This window comes from Ornithodoros turicata, chromosome 3 (genome assembly GCF_037126465.1).
Source record: "Ornithodoros turicata isolate Travis chromosome 3, ASM3712646v1, whole genome shotgun sequence".
Lineage (NCBI taxonomy): Eukaryota > Metazoa > Arthropoda > Arachnida > Ixodida > Argasidae > Ornithodoros > Ornithodoros turicata.
In genome coordinates this window covers 105,254,343-105,271,366 of record NC_088203.1, presented here as the reverse complement: position 1 = coordinate 105,271,366, position 17,024 = coordinate 105,254,343, and the positions used below count along the sequence as shown (strand labels likewise).

The following is a 17,024-nucleotide window of genomic DNA, read 5'->3' as shown; positions in this document are numbered from 1 at the left end:
GCCGACAACGGCAAGCCCTATCGCCATCACCACCACCACCACCACAGGCACGAAACAGCAAAAATTTCGACACCACGAAATATATGCCACGATGGACGAAGGCGTAGATCGCCTCGATTACGTCGTTCTTGTCTCTTCAACACGTGCTTTGCGCAGTGCTGGCGGTGCTTTTTTTACATTTTTGTTCTTCTCCTATCGCTCCGAACAAGGGGTGCGTTAAGTAGGCGCCCCAGTTATGGCGCACTCAAATCGTGAGTATGAGACACCCGGAGCGGCCGCTAAACGGCGAAAATCAACTTTGGAGCGCAACTGCTCGCTAGTTGATGCCGCTTCCTGTTCATGCAGTGCACAGACGGAGGACACGTGGGCTTAGTTTGAACCTATAGCAACGTTGGAAGAGACGACGGCGGTTGTGAAGACTATTCCTTGTAACAGCGAATGAAATGGAAAAGGTGAGAATTTGTAACAGACGCCATAGGAGATGTTTACTCTGAAGATGGCTGCATGGCGTGACATTTCCCGCGAATAACCGCCGATATTCGCGTGGAGGTTGTTGTCTAATAGAAAAGCATGATGACAGTTACAAAAATATTACACTGTCCTGAAATCACACCATTCGGTAACATAGGAGATCTGTATTTTGCTTCCGAGCCCAAACTTCGAAGGTCGTCCTGCCGGCGCTCAACAGGAAGCAAGTCACAGAAAATCTCAATCACCTGGGCGCTTGTCGCCTGCTTCAATGTGGCCCCAAATGAAACGGGAGAGCGGAAAGCAGCTCGGAGTCTTCCACTCCCGGGTGGATAAGTGAAGCTTGTGGCGCGTTAAGTGAGTGGAGTCTGAAACACTCGCGATCCCGAGCTACCAACTTAACTCACCCAATGGCGCCTGGAAAGTCCTTCTTGACCGCTTATACAGAAGTCACAACACTTTAGACGACACGAATGAAGTCACATTGATTGATTGATTGATTGATTGAAAAGAGTATAGGGACATATGACAAAACAATAAAAAGAAAATATAATTCAACGAATTAGCGAGTTTTATTTTCGTCGCTACAAAGCAGATTGCTACATATTTACGTTTCTTTTTGTTTTTAACGTGTTTGTGTTTACGTAATTTCTGTGTGTTCTCTATGCAGATTTCTTGGAAGCATTCCTGAATCGTGCAGAGACCAGTCAGAAAACCCTCTACGACTGCCGTTGCGGGTAAGTATCGTCATTTAGATTAATAAAATAAATAGTAAACACAAAATATAAAAATATAATGAACATATAAACATAGTTTTGATTAATACATAAAACAATTAGAGGTATGAGGTCCTATAGGTCCTATAAGAATCCTATATAACCTCTTGCGAAGCCATTCGCGACGCCGTTCAAAGATTATTTCAAAGTCGTCGTATGAGACACCTTTTTCTGTGAATCGTATCGAGCCATCCCCGTGACACTTAATAACGAGCGGAGCTACACTTGAAGTTATCACGCATAAAAAATATCGACAAACGTGCCAGTGAAACTTCCCGGAAAAAGCGATTCATTCATTCATTCATTCTTTTTCTTCCTTTCGTCGTATTTCCGGTGGTTTGAAGCCGGACTCTAAAGAAGTTGCCCTATTTCTGCTCGGAGAAAAACTGGCCGAATGAAAGGAAGAAAGAACGCGAGAACAACAACTTCTTTCGTTTTTCTTTATCGTCCGTACACAAACGGAAGAGGGGAGGGTGCTGTGGAACAACGAGGAAAAGCGCCATTTAGAGCAAAATGTCATAATGAACAACAAGCAGTCGCTTTGGAACAATGAGGGGACAGCATTCGGCTAATGCCATCGAACGCCCTTGGTTCCAAACAACGAGACCCGCGTATTTCTGCAATCGATGGTGAGCCCCTGAACAAAGGCCCCTTTTTTTCTGTACTCTCTGAACTACTTTTGTGTTCCCATCAATATAGCTTTTAGCACACATTAAGTGGCAGATATCCTCATTCATCGTCACTTCATTTATTTGTTGTTCTTGTTTTAGCTCTGTTATATGGCTTTCGTTGGGTGATAATTGTCCTGGACTATGAGGACGCATGAAAAACAAGTCCGTGAAAGAATAAGAATCTGTTCTATCTACCGCTGCATTGAGTTCTGACTCAGTAAATGACTAAAACGTTCTTCTTCTTCTTGTCGACTGCCTTTCAATCGAAATGATTGGCTATATGCTATACTGTGACGTTTTAGCATGTCACGCTCACTTGAGACGCCAATTGGTGAGCGTGTAAATGCTAGAGTGAGCAGGACAGTTTGAAGACCGCATGACAGTGGAATGCCATCACCGTAACCACCAGGGCGCTGGAGCTGGGGCTATTGTAACTCCGCCATTTGGGTAGCGTGAAGACGGACTCCAACAAACTATGCAGGGAAATGGAGACAGACGCCGGTAGGCAGAATACGGGGGAAGGCGACACAGAATATATTTACATCATTTGTACAGACTGGTGACGGACATACGTCCAAAGTACAGAAAAAGGCCATGAGCACCCGATGTCGGATGCTTTTAAAACCAACGAAGGCGAGAGTGTCCCGCTTTCTCTATTCCAGGAATACATCCCCTGCTTTGTTCCACTTCTTCGCTGCGTCCTAGCTTTATTGTACGAAGGAGACCGCAGGTCTGTTTTCGGGATGGTTCCTTTTCTTCCCTGGCGTAGCTGCTCCCAAAAGACGTCTCAACTAGGTCGTCCCACGATGCCAATTCTCGGAACTTGACCTTGAGTCATAACAGGGCCGAGACCGGGAGGTGACCTGGGTACAAATCCGGGCGCGGGGCGTGCTACCTGGGTGTTTTCCCTGGGTGTGCATCAGACGCTCCAAGACAAATGTTGGCACCACAGTTCCCTGTGAAGTCGGCCCAGGACGCACGGTCCCCCCCCCTTCCCCCGCGATAGTCGTAACGTTGCCTGCCTAAGCGTGGCCGACTACATGCAAGCAGTTCCTTCATCGCCACCACGACCGCAGGCGTCACGTTACAAACAACATCGTGGCTGAACCTCTCAATCAGGGTTGCGGAATGGGGCCACCAATTCCATTCCGAGGAGTGGCGATTTGTGATAATTCCATTCCTTTCAATTCCTCGGAATGAAAAGGTATGGCCAGTTCCCACTCCTGGAATGGGCTTGGCAACCCCATTCCATTCCTAGAACAGTTTCCGCCATTCCATTCCGAGCTGCGATAAATCTGGAATCATTCCGGAATCATTCCAACTCCGGAGTGGCAACTCCGCAACCCTGCTCATAATGTGAATAACCACGAACGAAGAAGAAATAGAACATTGACAGCTTTTTTTTTTGTTAGAGCACCGCGTAAAATCGGCAAAGCCGGCAGACTGGATGCAGCCCCCATGTCACCGACCCAGGCAGCAGAATGTACTGAAAGTCGAGTGCAATAGGGGTGGACGGTATGTGTCTTATCGATGTTCTTTAGCTTCACGAGTGCGTTCAAGGCCTTCCATCTACCCGCCCACCCCTGTTGCACTCGACTTTCAGTACATTGTGCTGCCTGGGGATGTGCATGCGTTGCACAAAGGCGGTGAAACTACACGTGGGAAGGTGGTCGCTCGCTATCTCCCTTACATTCTCTCTTATCCCCTTTCCACATATCGCCCGCGCATATATAGCCTCAAGTGCTTCGCGGTACTCACACACAATTGCAACTGATGTGTTTACAGTGGTTCGTGCTGGTTCTTTCGCTGGAGCCTCGTTTTGTTTTTCCTAGCATGCAGTCTGTTCATATTAGCTGTCAGAAGCTCGGACACCGAGGTGGACGTTCCATTCTAAAAATGGACAGTGGAAGTGGCGAAGCTAGCCAGCTACCGCCTTCCCTTACTAATTCGGTCATGATGACAAGTCTTCTGCCGCCTCCATGCACGTCCTCTGGACACGACAGCCGATGCCTGGCAAGAGCGGAAGAAGTGGAGGACGGAATTCCAACTTTTCGCCATGTCGCGCGCAGTTTTTCTATCGCAGCAATGCTGCGCGAAGATAAAGAATACAAAACGCAGCCCGCAAACAGAGCTGGAAACATGGCAGCAACCGAATGGGTAAAGTCCTCCTTTTTACGAGTTGCTCCTCAAAATTCCCACTTGTGTCCACGAGTTCTATGTTTGGTAGTGACACCCATCTTCTTCCGAGACCTCGTCACTGGGATCGTTAAGTTGTAAATATGTTTGTCCTGTCTACGTTGCGAGGTTTCTGCCTGATAGTACTGGTAGATTGAAGACTCGCAACTAGAGAGTTTTGTGACTTCGCTTTACTAGGAAGTACTGATAACTGAATTGAAGTTTAGCCGTTTGAACGTGCTGGACATCATGGAAGCGTTCGGGCTTTTTGCAGTTATGGACCCTTCACATAATCTTGTGCAACACCGACAGGGTCGTCCATCATTTCTGAAGTTCTTGACTACCACCAGCTTGCGCTATAGGCTTTAGACATTCCAATATTGAGGCTCTTGTGACACCACTTTTTACTTCCTGAACACCTGGAAACGTTTCAATGGGGAGTTTCGGCTAGTGGACTTGCTAGCTAAGCGGAACTGTAGTTGTCGGCAGTCATTGTGTCTTATACAGAGTGTCCAAGCTAACGTGCATCGGCGTCTAAAAAAAAATTACGGTGCGTCATTAGTGAACGAAGGCTGCAGAATACTGTGAGGAGTCGTCTGTTCTAATGACCCGTATTTTTCATGGTGGTTAATTAATTAATCGGGCGTAATTAATTTGCAGTTTTTTAATTATTCGTCTTATAGGGCCATGATGCGAACTGGAAAGTTGTAGAGCGTGTTGAGAAACACGCATCACAATTGTTTCCTACAGCGTACGCCTTGCGTGGAGTTTTTTTCCTGGTAAGAAAGAACGCGCGCATCATCCGAAAGTATACCACGTGACACGAGGTGAGCGCGGCCTTCCATTTCAGAGTTCTCAAGCGTACACGAGAACTACTACATACCTTCAGGTGAGCTATATGACCTAAAAGTCGGGTCTCAGCAGATAACGGATGTATAGTAGTTCTTCCGTACTCTTGAGAGCTTTAATTCATCAGCCACCATGAAAAATACAGGCGATTAGAACAGGCGACCCAGCACATTATTCTGCACGTTAGACACTGCTACGTATGTACCGTCGTCGTCGTTTGCCTGGGCCAAGGAGACGACGCTGAAAGGGCACGAGGGTGGCGTGCCACGTGATGTCTAGCACGTGTGAACTATAGCCGCGTTTACATGCACACATAGGTCGACTAAACGTGTTAGTCGACTTTTCTCGCCCAGTCGACTTGTACTCGTTTACATGTGGGAGGCTGGGGCGACTGGAAGAATCCCGCGCGCCAAGCGACTTACGAGTAACCTGTCTGATAGAAGCGGCCTCTTCAAGTCCGTCAACAAACATTCGACGGTTTGGAGTCAAGATATGATGCAATATTCATTTCCAGGATGATACATAGCATGAAATTCGTGATCTCTTTATTCCAAATGCACCTCTGCTGATTCCGAGGAGCTCCCGTTTCCGCCACGTTGCTTCTTGCGAGAGGGGAAATGACTGGCGGGGAGGAAGTGACGTAGCGGATACGACTTGCAAAGTCGTCCTTTCCGGTTTAAATGGCAGTCGACAGCCGGCAGATGGCAGTCGACAGCTGTTGCCTAAACTACCCAACGTTGTCGATTCAGCGTCGTTCAATCGACGGCTTATTTAAGTCGTCTTGCAACCGTATACATGCTAGCTGTATGTCGCCTTCTGTGGCTAAGTCGCCTTCTGCTGTATTCATGTAAAGGAAACTATTCTTGCAGTTTCTTTAAAAGCGAATTACGCTGTTTTTTTATGATCAAACTGGTTTGGTCACCACTTGGCGCTTGGTCATTGAGTGCTGGAACACAGACTCATCACTACACCCTGTATAGCACATATACGCAAGGTGGCCTCCGCCTACAGTGTGTACCAGAGTAATTTATGGGAAGAGTTTTGCCATTTTGCTACCTGGCCTCGCAGTGACGTGAGACATGATATCGCTCCGCCCAACTGACCGGGAAGGTTTCAAAGCAGTAGCTCAGCTCCAAAATGGCGGCACCGGCCTTTGCGCCGCTGATCGTGTGACGTCAAATGACGCGCCTTGAAATAGGCTCCGCCGAATGGCCAAACCCTCCCCATAACCGGTTCTGGTGTATGCATCTCAGCTGTCCCGTGTGTATGTCCTTGCGTGCGCTCCATGCATCTGCTTCCTATTTGACTCACGTAATAACCCACGTAATAATCAGGTAACACCTCATGTCATCATCATCGTCACATGTATGTTGTTCTCCTACGGAACAATGATTGGCTAGTTGAAGCGTACGGGGGTTAACTAACTTGTCCTTAGAGAGTGACGAGCTTGACACTTATATATTTTGTTATATTATAGATATTATTTTTTATAGATTTTGTGCTATAGTACATGTGATATATGTTTGGCTCTTCCGATATATGTGCTTACCACGAACTTGGGAGTAAGACTCATACGTTTCAAACTCTAATATATTATGTTGTTCAGCCCTACGTGATATTAACCATAAAGTACATGAAACGAAGCAAATACATTCGAAACAAGCCACGACCGCTGTGCTGTTCAAGTTCAATGCATTTCAGCTTCATCGAATAATAGCTTGACATAATCTCGTTATGTGTTTTGAATACTTATATTCTTCAATGACCATTGGGTGAGAATGAACGAATGAATCAATCAATCAATCAATTCGCAGCCTCGTCTACTTTCTCCAGGAATCTGGCCTCGCTCAAAGGCTATAAGTACTGCTCGGACTTCTCGGCAACTCTGCAGTGACAGCCCTAAATCTTATATTTCGGTCGTCATCATTCCTTCATCTGTTATCACACCATATCATCTCATCCTGGCTACAGTCGTGACGCAGCCCACATACATGAGGCCAACAACGGCAAGCCGGTTCGTCACCACCACCACCACCACCACCACCAACGTCAGCGACACCTCATGGAAGAAAATTGTAACTTATCACGACACATTCCTGACCTTTTTATTTTCGCACACCCGTGCGGCAGCAATTCCACTCCTTTGCTTTCATCTTACTTGTTACATATTAATTTTGAGCAGTCAGCTTTATGGGTCGTGGTGTAGACGTATCCACACCTGCGGAACCACCATCTTCCTATTTTCTTCTTTTCATATATTCATTTCATTCCAGCCAACGAAACCATAGAACGCATAAAACATTTGGCTGAAAAAAAAAAAACACGGCGCTGAATTTCGTACGTAACAACTAAGATACTACTACTACTACTACTACTACTACTAAGCCACTGCAGAGCTATAAATTGGCTGTACGGATACTGGGTGCCACTTCCTTTCCTGCCAATAATCCCCTAAAATGAGCGTGTCCCGTTTAGGATCCCAGCTTGCCGAGGATAAGACTCCCCTGGGAACACCTCTAAAAGGGGGAAACAACCTGGACAGCTGTTTCTCCCCTGTGGAAGGGACTCCCGATTAATGTCTTCTTCCGTTCCCGACATTCCCTGCGCTAATGAGAGCGTGAAAGTACCTTCGTTGCGAGACAAACTGCCCAATTCGTGCTTTCACTTTGGCTCTGGTCTTTCAGAGCGTGGCAATATATGAATACAGTACTCGTGTCTTTGCAGAGTAGCTTGCGAGTATTGGGGTTTTTAAATAAACTGTGATTTCGCGGGGGGTAAAAAAATTGAGGTGTGCTCTCGAATCTTTGAGCAATGTGAGACGGCGTGTAAGTGTTGCATGAAGAGACCATACAACTTTTGCAGTCTAAGTGCCTCTCGCAATTCCAGGTTGTTAGAAATTTGGAGCTATCTTTAAATTCGGCGCCACTCGTGCATTAGGCTGATATCGGGTAATTTTTAGCTATGCCTGATTTCGACATGAAATTTCTAATTAACTCAATGTTAGTACAAGCAAAACGCATCTGAGGTGAAAAAAGGAAACTGTTGGCAACGTTTGGGAACGTCGAATGTCTCCCTCATATATCCCGCATCTTTTATCCGAACTATCTCGCCCTGTTAACCTTTTTGTTTCTTAGTTGGACGCAAAAGGTCCAAGTAAAAGGATCGATCCGAATGCTTTAATGCTTCCACAGAAAGACGTGTACATATTAAAGGCTTTCAACATCGTTTCATTCGAGAGTCAACGCTAATATTTAGTCGTGTTCCCTGTGCCGTACTCCCCTTTGCTCTGCGAGTAGATACAACATTTAACATCAATGATAGTCGTCGCTTGTCAGCATATACACCACATTCCACTCTGGGTCTCGGTTGCTTCGGTTATAGGAGATCGGCTTTCCTTTCTTCGGACCGACTTCTTCCATCTGAGTGGTGCTGTTCTTTCGTATTTACTGTGCCGTGCCAAATGTGTCATTATACCTAGGACGTACGAAACATTGTTCGTGTTATAGAAATGGAAATGCATTTGAATGTGTTTCACGTGAGGGTAAGGTGCAAGACATATGTTACTTCAGCTAGGGAAATCCCCTCATATATCTCGTGCATACGAATGACATAGGTGTCGATGACACGAACACTCTAAAGTTGCAATGTAATTTCAGGCGACAGTATGACTTTTTCACCGTAGTGCCCGAAGTGACACGGCATGAAGCATCATCATTAAAACGCAAATACTGTCGCTAAACTCTACGTTTAGACGGTCTAAATAGCTTAAATGTTTATCCGTGTATAAGTGTGTCTCAGCTGCGAACGGCCGCATCATTTTCTGAGGTTCTTCAGCACATCGCAGTGAAGTGACACGAGGTGACCGTATATGGATGTTCGTCTGACCGTATACGGCTGTCACGTGACTAAGAAGAAAGGGGGAAATGGGGGAAATGTTAGCCAAACGGGACGCCGGCTTGCTATTCCGCAAAGAAAAAGCAGAGCCCTAACAGAACTCCGACCTGTCTTCGCTTCGTGCTCACCATTAATCCATCCTCTCATATTAACCTGTGTGAAGTGGGGTAGGGTCCTGTGGCTACCACGGGGAAACATCCCATGTCATCATCACTTTTCCATCATTTATTGTTGTTGTTGTTGTTGTTGTTGAGGAAACCATAATCCCACCAGTGCCAAAAGTACTTGACCCTCGGGCTGTTCCGACGCTCCAGCAAATGTAGACGCACTTGCCTTCAGTGCTGTGACAACAACAACAACAACAACAATGGGATGTTTCCCCGTGGTAGCCACAGGACCCTAGCCCACTTCACAGTGGTTTCAGTGCTGTGAATGCCGCAGAGAAGAGCCCCAAAGAAGGCATTTCTTCAGTGGCACTTCGGTGTCGTGTGTTGTCCTGTTTTTAGCGCTTTCGGTGAAATGGAACTTCTTCCGTGGCTGATGATGTTAACTATTTTCTCACGCCTGCATGGATCCGTCACGTTAGCGTAAGCGTGTGGAATTTGTCCTAATGGGTCAGGACGTGTACATATATACAGGACACGTGCAGAATATACATTTTGCGATCTCCGCTCGCCTGGTGCAGCTCCAGGTAGTATTCCAGGAAATTCTTGCGCCTTCGTAGCAGGCGTGAAATTGACATTACCACTCTTGGGAGTGTCAGTCTTAGGTCACAGGGCACAAGGAAAGACATGCAGACGGCTGAACTTACAGTCGACACACTTTGGCTCCCGTTTAGCGTTGAAGACTGATCTTCAATGAGACCCAGCACATATTCCACATTCTGTAGCACCTCGGCAATTTCCAGCCATATGACCAGCTTTGGCAGTTACATAGCACTGCATGGGGCCTTCGATGTACTCATGAACTGTGAAGGTGTGAAAACATAGGGGAATTCCCTGGGGGAGACGGATAATAGGTATATCACATCGCGTAATGAGTAAACACATTACCGCCATTTTCTGCCATGGAATGCCGGATCTGACGTCTTGCAGTAATGACCGTTGCAGCGTTGAGATAGAGCACGAGGTCGATCATAAATCTTGCCCATATTTCTCGCGTACGATTTCAGTATTGATTATAGCAGTGGAATTCTAGCTCTACACCCATAGCTGACAAAAAGTTGCGGGCAGCCGTTTCGGACTGTGTGGAGACGAAGAGAACCATCTCGATGGAAACGGTGATCCATAACTTGTTCTTGGGCTAGCATGCGTATCTCACTCGCGACTGCATTGGGATATACCGCCTTCCAGAAGGAGTATTCGAAAAATGCTGGCCGAAATATTGTGTCAATATCACCGGATCAGTTCTTCCTGTACGCGACTGTGCTGAATGGGCCATCAAGTATTATAGTTGTTGGCATTATTCATCTCTTCTGTCCGGCGTGGTAGGCGCTGTACAGAGACAAATGTCCATGTCGTTTCCAAGCACATCCCTGTCTTCCGATTGCTCGTCTTCACCCGAGCCAAGGCTTTTAACCCGTGGTCGTTTGGCAGGGCTGGCGTGAACATGTTGACCTCTAGGAACCGTCACATAAACATAGTACATCCCAGGCAAAACACGACGAGAGGTCATTCAGATGTTAGATTCCTCCTCTCAAAAATCTGTTGGCGCCAAATAAGCCTAAGCCTATAAATTTTGAATCCATTCCGGAGCACAGAGAAGGCGCTAACTTACCTTCAGGCTAATTCCTCCGCTTCCGATGAATAAGCATCTACGACTTCGCTCACTGAAACTGGATACAGGACACGAACACGTACGACTTCAGGTGTAGCAACAGAGCTGGGACTAATTTCTTTCTGTACAAGTATCCTAAAGAAAAGCATCGGAAGCTCTTAATACGTCATCATTTCTGCGCAACTTCTTAATATGACGACCTTATTGTCGTGGTTAAGGTTAGACGAGGAAGTAACCACTTTCTTCTTACCCTTTATTGATGCCAGACTCCCATACGTTTTTTTTGTTTGTTTTTGTTTTGATAAACATATTTTCCCCGTACTGTCATAAAAGAACCACCCTCTCGAGAAAGACTCAACGGTTATGTTTCCATTTATTGTGCAGCCGCTACTTTGTAGCACCGTGCAACTCAAAGCTCTCTGCAACGTGCAGGCAGGGAAGAAATGCGTCCAACAGTCTTTACGCTTTTTCTCATTTTTTGTTCCTTCGTTTCTGCCGTCTTTTTTTTTTTTTTTACCTTATTCTCGATAGCCAGAATCTTTACGGTCTCGCTACATGCCAAGTAGGTCTGGTTTCGCGTCTCTGGTTATCACTGTGGGCCGATGTTTCTCGTCACGGAATATCGCGTAAACTGCCTGACGTTATGCGCGCGTTAGGGTACATTTATGCTGCAGCATCGCTGCTGGCACATGGCACATCGCTGTTTGGCGATGACGAAACAAACACATGTATCTCTGTGGGCGCGTTCATGCTGCAGCATCGCTGCTTGCCAAAGATGCACGCCATGATCATCGCCACAACAATGCTGCCAAACATGTTTGAACATGCCCGGGGACTACCTGACTTCTGGCGATGACAGGTCAAACACAGAGCTTTCTGTTGGTGCATTTACCCTGCAGCCTGGCTGCTCGCTTATCCTCGCCGCTGCTTGCCGCTCTGCTCGCTGCACCTAGGAATGTAAACATGTTTGTCTTCCTGGTATCATTGATGACTGGCGTCTTGAAATCCGACCTGCGATTGGTTGTGATGAAGTCGGTTTCCTCCTTCCCACTTTTCCTCGTTTCCATCCTTCCACAGTGAACGCTGCTAGGCGACTGATATAGCGAAAGCGAGCAGCATCTTGAGCAATCTGCAGGGTAAACGCACCCTAGCGGTTATGCGAGCAGCGATGTGCTTGAAGCTGCAGCGAGCAGCGAGCAGCGATGCTGCAGCATAAATGTACCCTTACGGCTTACGGGTGAAGTGGTTAGAAAGCGGGGCTCATCTGGCAGCCTGTTCCTCGCCCAAAAATAAATGAATAAATAAATACTAGAAGATATTCCATTCCGCCACACTACAAAAGGTCTATTTGAAAAATATAGAATTATTAATATATTGGAAACTATACAATTACAGGTTGCCTTTAACATATTGCGCAACAATTAAAATAAATAACAAATTATTTTTTGTCGTTATTTAAGCTTTCGCGCTCACCGCCTTATTACCCTACCCTCTTCGTCTTGGCCGCGGCTAGGTTATTCCCCGACCCCGAAGCAATTATGACAAAAATATGTTAGAATTTGCTGTTCCTGTGCTTCTTAATTCAACTGAAGATGTAGGTATGGACGTTGTGTATAGTAAGAAGTATGACATTGTCGATTACTTTTTGTGTTTTTGTGTCTTTTTAATTACGTTTTATTACCATTTACTAGTGTAAGCTTTATGTTTTTGAGTAAGTGTTTAGTGTAAGTGTGCTTCGTGTTTTTGAGTCATTTTTTACGTTTTATTATTATTAGCTAGTGTAAGTTACAGATCGATTACATTAATGTGCTCACCAGTTGCTTTCTGCTGCTGCACTCCTGTATGCTGGGAGGTAAGCCTCGTCAAGTCGCGATCTCAGTTGTCTCGCGACGTAAACACCCAATTATTATTATTATTATTATTATTATTATCGTCAAGTCGCAGCCTGCGGCTTTTTGTTCACCTACATCTCACGCTTTCGTGAATTGAGCATTACTATTATTATGATTATTAGATGTAGGTTATTATATGAGTAAATTGGGAATGGATTGAGCACACTACGCACACATTAAAGGTGAGGCACACGCTGTAAGCAGTTGGTGTCATACACACTACACGTACGTGTGCAGGGCACAGTGACTACCTCCAATTGTAGTTCAGCCGATAAGTCCACCAGCGGTACGGAACTGTCCCCTCAGTCCCTATAGTATCAAATGAATGTTGACGCCAGATGCTCGAAAACATTTTTTTTATATACGAGGGGCGTTCAAGTCAAACCGGGATTTTTCATTTTTCGCAAAAGTAAAATGAACTTACAGGCGAGAAATTAGTTTTATTTTTCAACGTAATCTCCAGCTGGGCACTAATGCACTTGTCCCAGCGTTTCACGAGGGCTTGGATGCCAGCAGCGTAGAAGTCATTACCGACGCGTAGCAGCCATGATCGGACCGCATTCTTGACCTCGTCGTCGCAGCTGAAGTGGCGGCCCCCAAGGAACGCCTTCAGTGGCCCGAAGAGATGGAAATGGCTGGGGGCGAGGTCTGGGCTGTAAGAGGGATGTGGCAGCAACTCCCAGCCAAGTTCCTGTAAGGTGCGTGTCGTGAGATGCGCGGTATGCGGGCGTGCATTGTCCTGTAAGAGGAGGACTTTTTTGTGATGAGGCCCGGCTTTCCGAAACTGGATGTGTTCATGAATGATAGTGTTCAACGTTCCCACAGAAAGGTTCGTCTTTCGAGCCAGTCCGAGACATCTTATCCGTCGGTCTTTGAGGATCAGGAGCTCCACAAGTTGGATGTTCTCAGGAACTCTGATACTGGGCTTTGAGCCGCCCCGGCCGGGATCGTCCTGCACTGATGTACGGCCGTCTCGCAACCGTTTGCACCACTCAAACGCATTGTGCGGCTAAGTGTATCGTGGCCATTCTGAGCCTGAAGTCTTCTGTGAATCTCAGATGACTTTACGCCTTCATTCACGAGAAACTTCATGACAATTCGCTGTTCGATGTGCGCGCTCATCTCGTTGTCGGCCATCTTGTCTAGCACGTGTCTTCTGTTTTGCACAAACTTTGGACCACTACGTGGTGAACGCGGAGGCCTGTCGCGTGTGAAATTGATGAAAAAGAAGTAGCGGGAGCCATTTGTACACCCAGGAGACCGAAAGTCCCGGTTTGACTTGAACGCCCCTCGTATAAGATAAGTAATGATAGCTGACGGCGACCTGGAAGGCTTCCTGTGTATAGATGGAAGTTTAATCTCTACAGTGATGTCTATGTAAAGTCCAGGGGCTCCACATAAGCATCGCTGTTGAGATTGAATTTCACTTCGGTACGGCTTTCGTGAAAAGGGCTTTTAATAACGTTTCGGTCGGTTTGAAAAGAATTTCGGTGCGATGTACCCGCTCCTCGAAACGAGACTTCAAAGTTTGGACAAAATTCCGCTCTCGAGCATTCTTGCAAAATCGTTCTAACGATATGCTTATCACTTTCGAGGTCAAGTTCTAGTTCTGTACATGTGGAATACATACAAATCTCTTACATCTATTGCTTACAGACAAAGCGGATGAGTATTAAGGCAGCCATGCTCTGCGCTTTTCATTTTAGCGAGTTTTAGTATATCGCTTGTAGGGTTACCTTGCCTATCAGAACCAATAACAGTCGTGTGTGGCTCAGAATCTTATCAATTGAGTGGTTCTGGTTGATACGGTTCGACGCAAGCCATGTTATCAACGGTCTGCTAAACCTCTTCTTGGCAACCACTAGGCTCCGAGATGAGTGATATCCTTTATGAGAGAGGAGGTGTTTTCGCATAAAAAGTTATCACAAGAATTGAAGACCCCAAAGGGACCCGGTGCCTGGGGCCGAAATGAAATCATCACCCTTATTGCTACAGCACATATCGCAAACTATATTACGTAGATCACGTATTACGTACGAAACTATATTAAGTAGATGCATTTACGCCTGCGTAAATGCAGTACTTCTCAAGGCGCTGTCTTATCGCTCCTAAAGACAATAACCAAATGTGTAGTCCTTGTAAATGTTAACTTTGTTTCGCGTACCGTTCAGAAAGCGTACTCAAGACCCGCGCGGAAAATCTAATTTTGAAAGACCATTATGCAAAACGGTAAATTGTCTTCGTCGAGAAAGCTTACACAGTTTCACATCCTACCACGCACATCACTATCACTAGGAAAGAGGAGAAGTTGACTCTTCGACTAACGACTTTTACTGTTAGTAAAAGTCGTACCTGGGCGCACGCAAAGTAAGTACCTGGTACTTACTTTATATTACTAGAAGAAGTAACGACTGTTCGTAGTAGTCTCTCACAAGGGCAAGAAAAGGGGAGAGAAGATTATTTCAACGGCAGTGACGCCAGGGGATCGAACCTAGAACCTTCAGATTTCGGCCCAATCAGTGATGTACAGTTACACCATGCCAGCACGGCTCTCTTTTGAGTTGCAGTGCCTTACTGCCTTTTTCCTGAGGTATTTGAATTTCATAGTTTCTTGGGCGTTCGAGGTACATGTGTGTGGGTGTCGTCTATGTTTGTAGCTTGCCTCGGCTAATTCTCGTTATTTACTAGAATATAGCGTTGATCCAAGGATGTGTGGGTCTTTACCCACACATTCGTTTAAATACTCACCCAAATGACTAATCGCTAATTCCCTAAATGCTGTAACTGTGGAGTCAATTGAGTTGATAGGACGCTTATTCTGTTGCTCCTGCTTTCCCTGCTAAGCCTAAGCCTATTGCTTTCATATTTGTGGCCCTCCTCGGCTTCAGCTCTGTAGGCCTTTGTGCCAATGGAGCGAGGACGGGACGGTCGCATGCCGGCCATGGACCGGCCACCCGACGGAGATGATCCTTCCACGATTCATCATCCGCCTCTACGTGAGCGTAGTCGCTCTCCGATGGTTCGAGACCCAGCAGCGGAACCGCCGTCACCTCCGTCTTCCGCCACCGCCAGACCACCTGTATCACCCCGATCCAGCCTATCTCTACCACCGTGTTCTGGCGATGGAGGATTGACAAGCGTGTTGACGTTGAAAGGTCAGCTGTTGCACAATGATTGGTCCGAGACGACCCAAATGTACACCACCGTTGTCACTGATCCCGCGAATGATCAGAAAGAGGAGCAGGACATTGGGGATCCTTTTACCCTTGTCACGTACAAAAAGAACAGGCCTCAGGGCATTCCAGTTCTGTTCAAGCCGGTGCAACCGGACAAGTCCTTCTGGAAGGTGAACCCCAACATGATTGCGAAAGACATTCGGTCTGCTGCGCAGGAGCTAATAGCGCACCATCGTGTAAATAAGGACGGCTCGATGTGCATCTTCGTCACCACGGAGGGCGCAGTCTCCAACCTCCTTTCACTTCGAAATGTCGCTGGTATTGACGTCGAAGTCAGCATCCCTTCGTCATATGTGAAGAACCAAGGAAAAATCAATGACGTTCCGCTTGCTTATACCAATGAGGATCTCACCTCCTACTTAGAAGGCGAAGGCGTCATAGCGGCTCGTCGGCAAATGCGGTACGTCTCCAATGACGACGGCTCGGATCGCTACGTCCCTTTGAGAAGTGTGATCCTGACGTTTCAGTCCAGTCAAAAGTTACCTATGGAAGTTCACTTGGGATTCTCAATCCATAAGGTACATGAGTACGTAGAAGGCCCGCTACAGTGCTTTCACTGCCAAAGGTTTGGTCACCTCGCACGCAACTGTCGCTGGCCCCAACGCTGCAAAATTTGCGCCGGCCCACATAATTTCAAGGAATGCACGGCTCGGCGTCAGCCGAAATGTGCTAACTGTAGAGGACCCCACGTTGTCTCGCATTCCCAAAGCCCTTATAAGCGCCAAGCTATCAAGCGTTTTCAAGAGTCTGTTATCAGCATATCCCAACCTGTAAGAGACCATCATGCGTCCGATACTCGTGTGCAACATCACCGCCCCCATGTGTCTGAGGGCCCCGCTATGTCACCGCGGCCTTCTCGAATTGGACAGAAGTCCCCTCGTCAGCTTGATGGCGACGCAGCTCGCGTCTTCCACAGTAGTAATGGCAAAAAGACGCTAATGCCACCTACACCTGACGCCGATACACCCCAGCTTTCACGGGCAACTTATGCTGAGGCTATACGAAGGCCTTGGAAATGCGCTACGCCGAAGCCAGTGGTTTCCCGACGATCGAAGCACGCACACACCGCAGTATCGAGTGACAGTACCACAATTTCTGTCCTCCTCCCTCTAGTTCTGGCCGCACTCAATGCGATTGTGTCCTCTTTCCCTGCTGCTGCGTCCTTACCCGAAGTTCAGCACCTTCTTGCTGCGGAAGGAGTGCTAACATCCCTGCATGGACAGTCTTTATAGGAGAGCCACAGTGCTGCAGTGGAACGCGAGGGGCATTCGCAATAAGCTCCCCGAC

At 46.8% G+C, this 17,024-nt stretch overlaps 1 long non-coding RNA gene across 1 annotated transcript in view; it reads left to right on the top strand.

The window, feature by feature from the left end:
• Positions 1-352: 352 nt before the first annotated feature.
• The window catches only part of LOC135387611 (uncharacterized), a 104,573-nt gene continuing 87,901 nt past the window's right edge, over positions 353-17,024 (top strand). The window contains exons 1-2 of the long non-coding RNA XR_010421235.1: positions 353-452; positions 1,139-1,205. This is a non-coding gene — a long non-coding RNA (uncharacterized LOC135387611). The remainder of the gene's footprint in view (positions 453-1,138; positions 1,206-17,024) is intronic.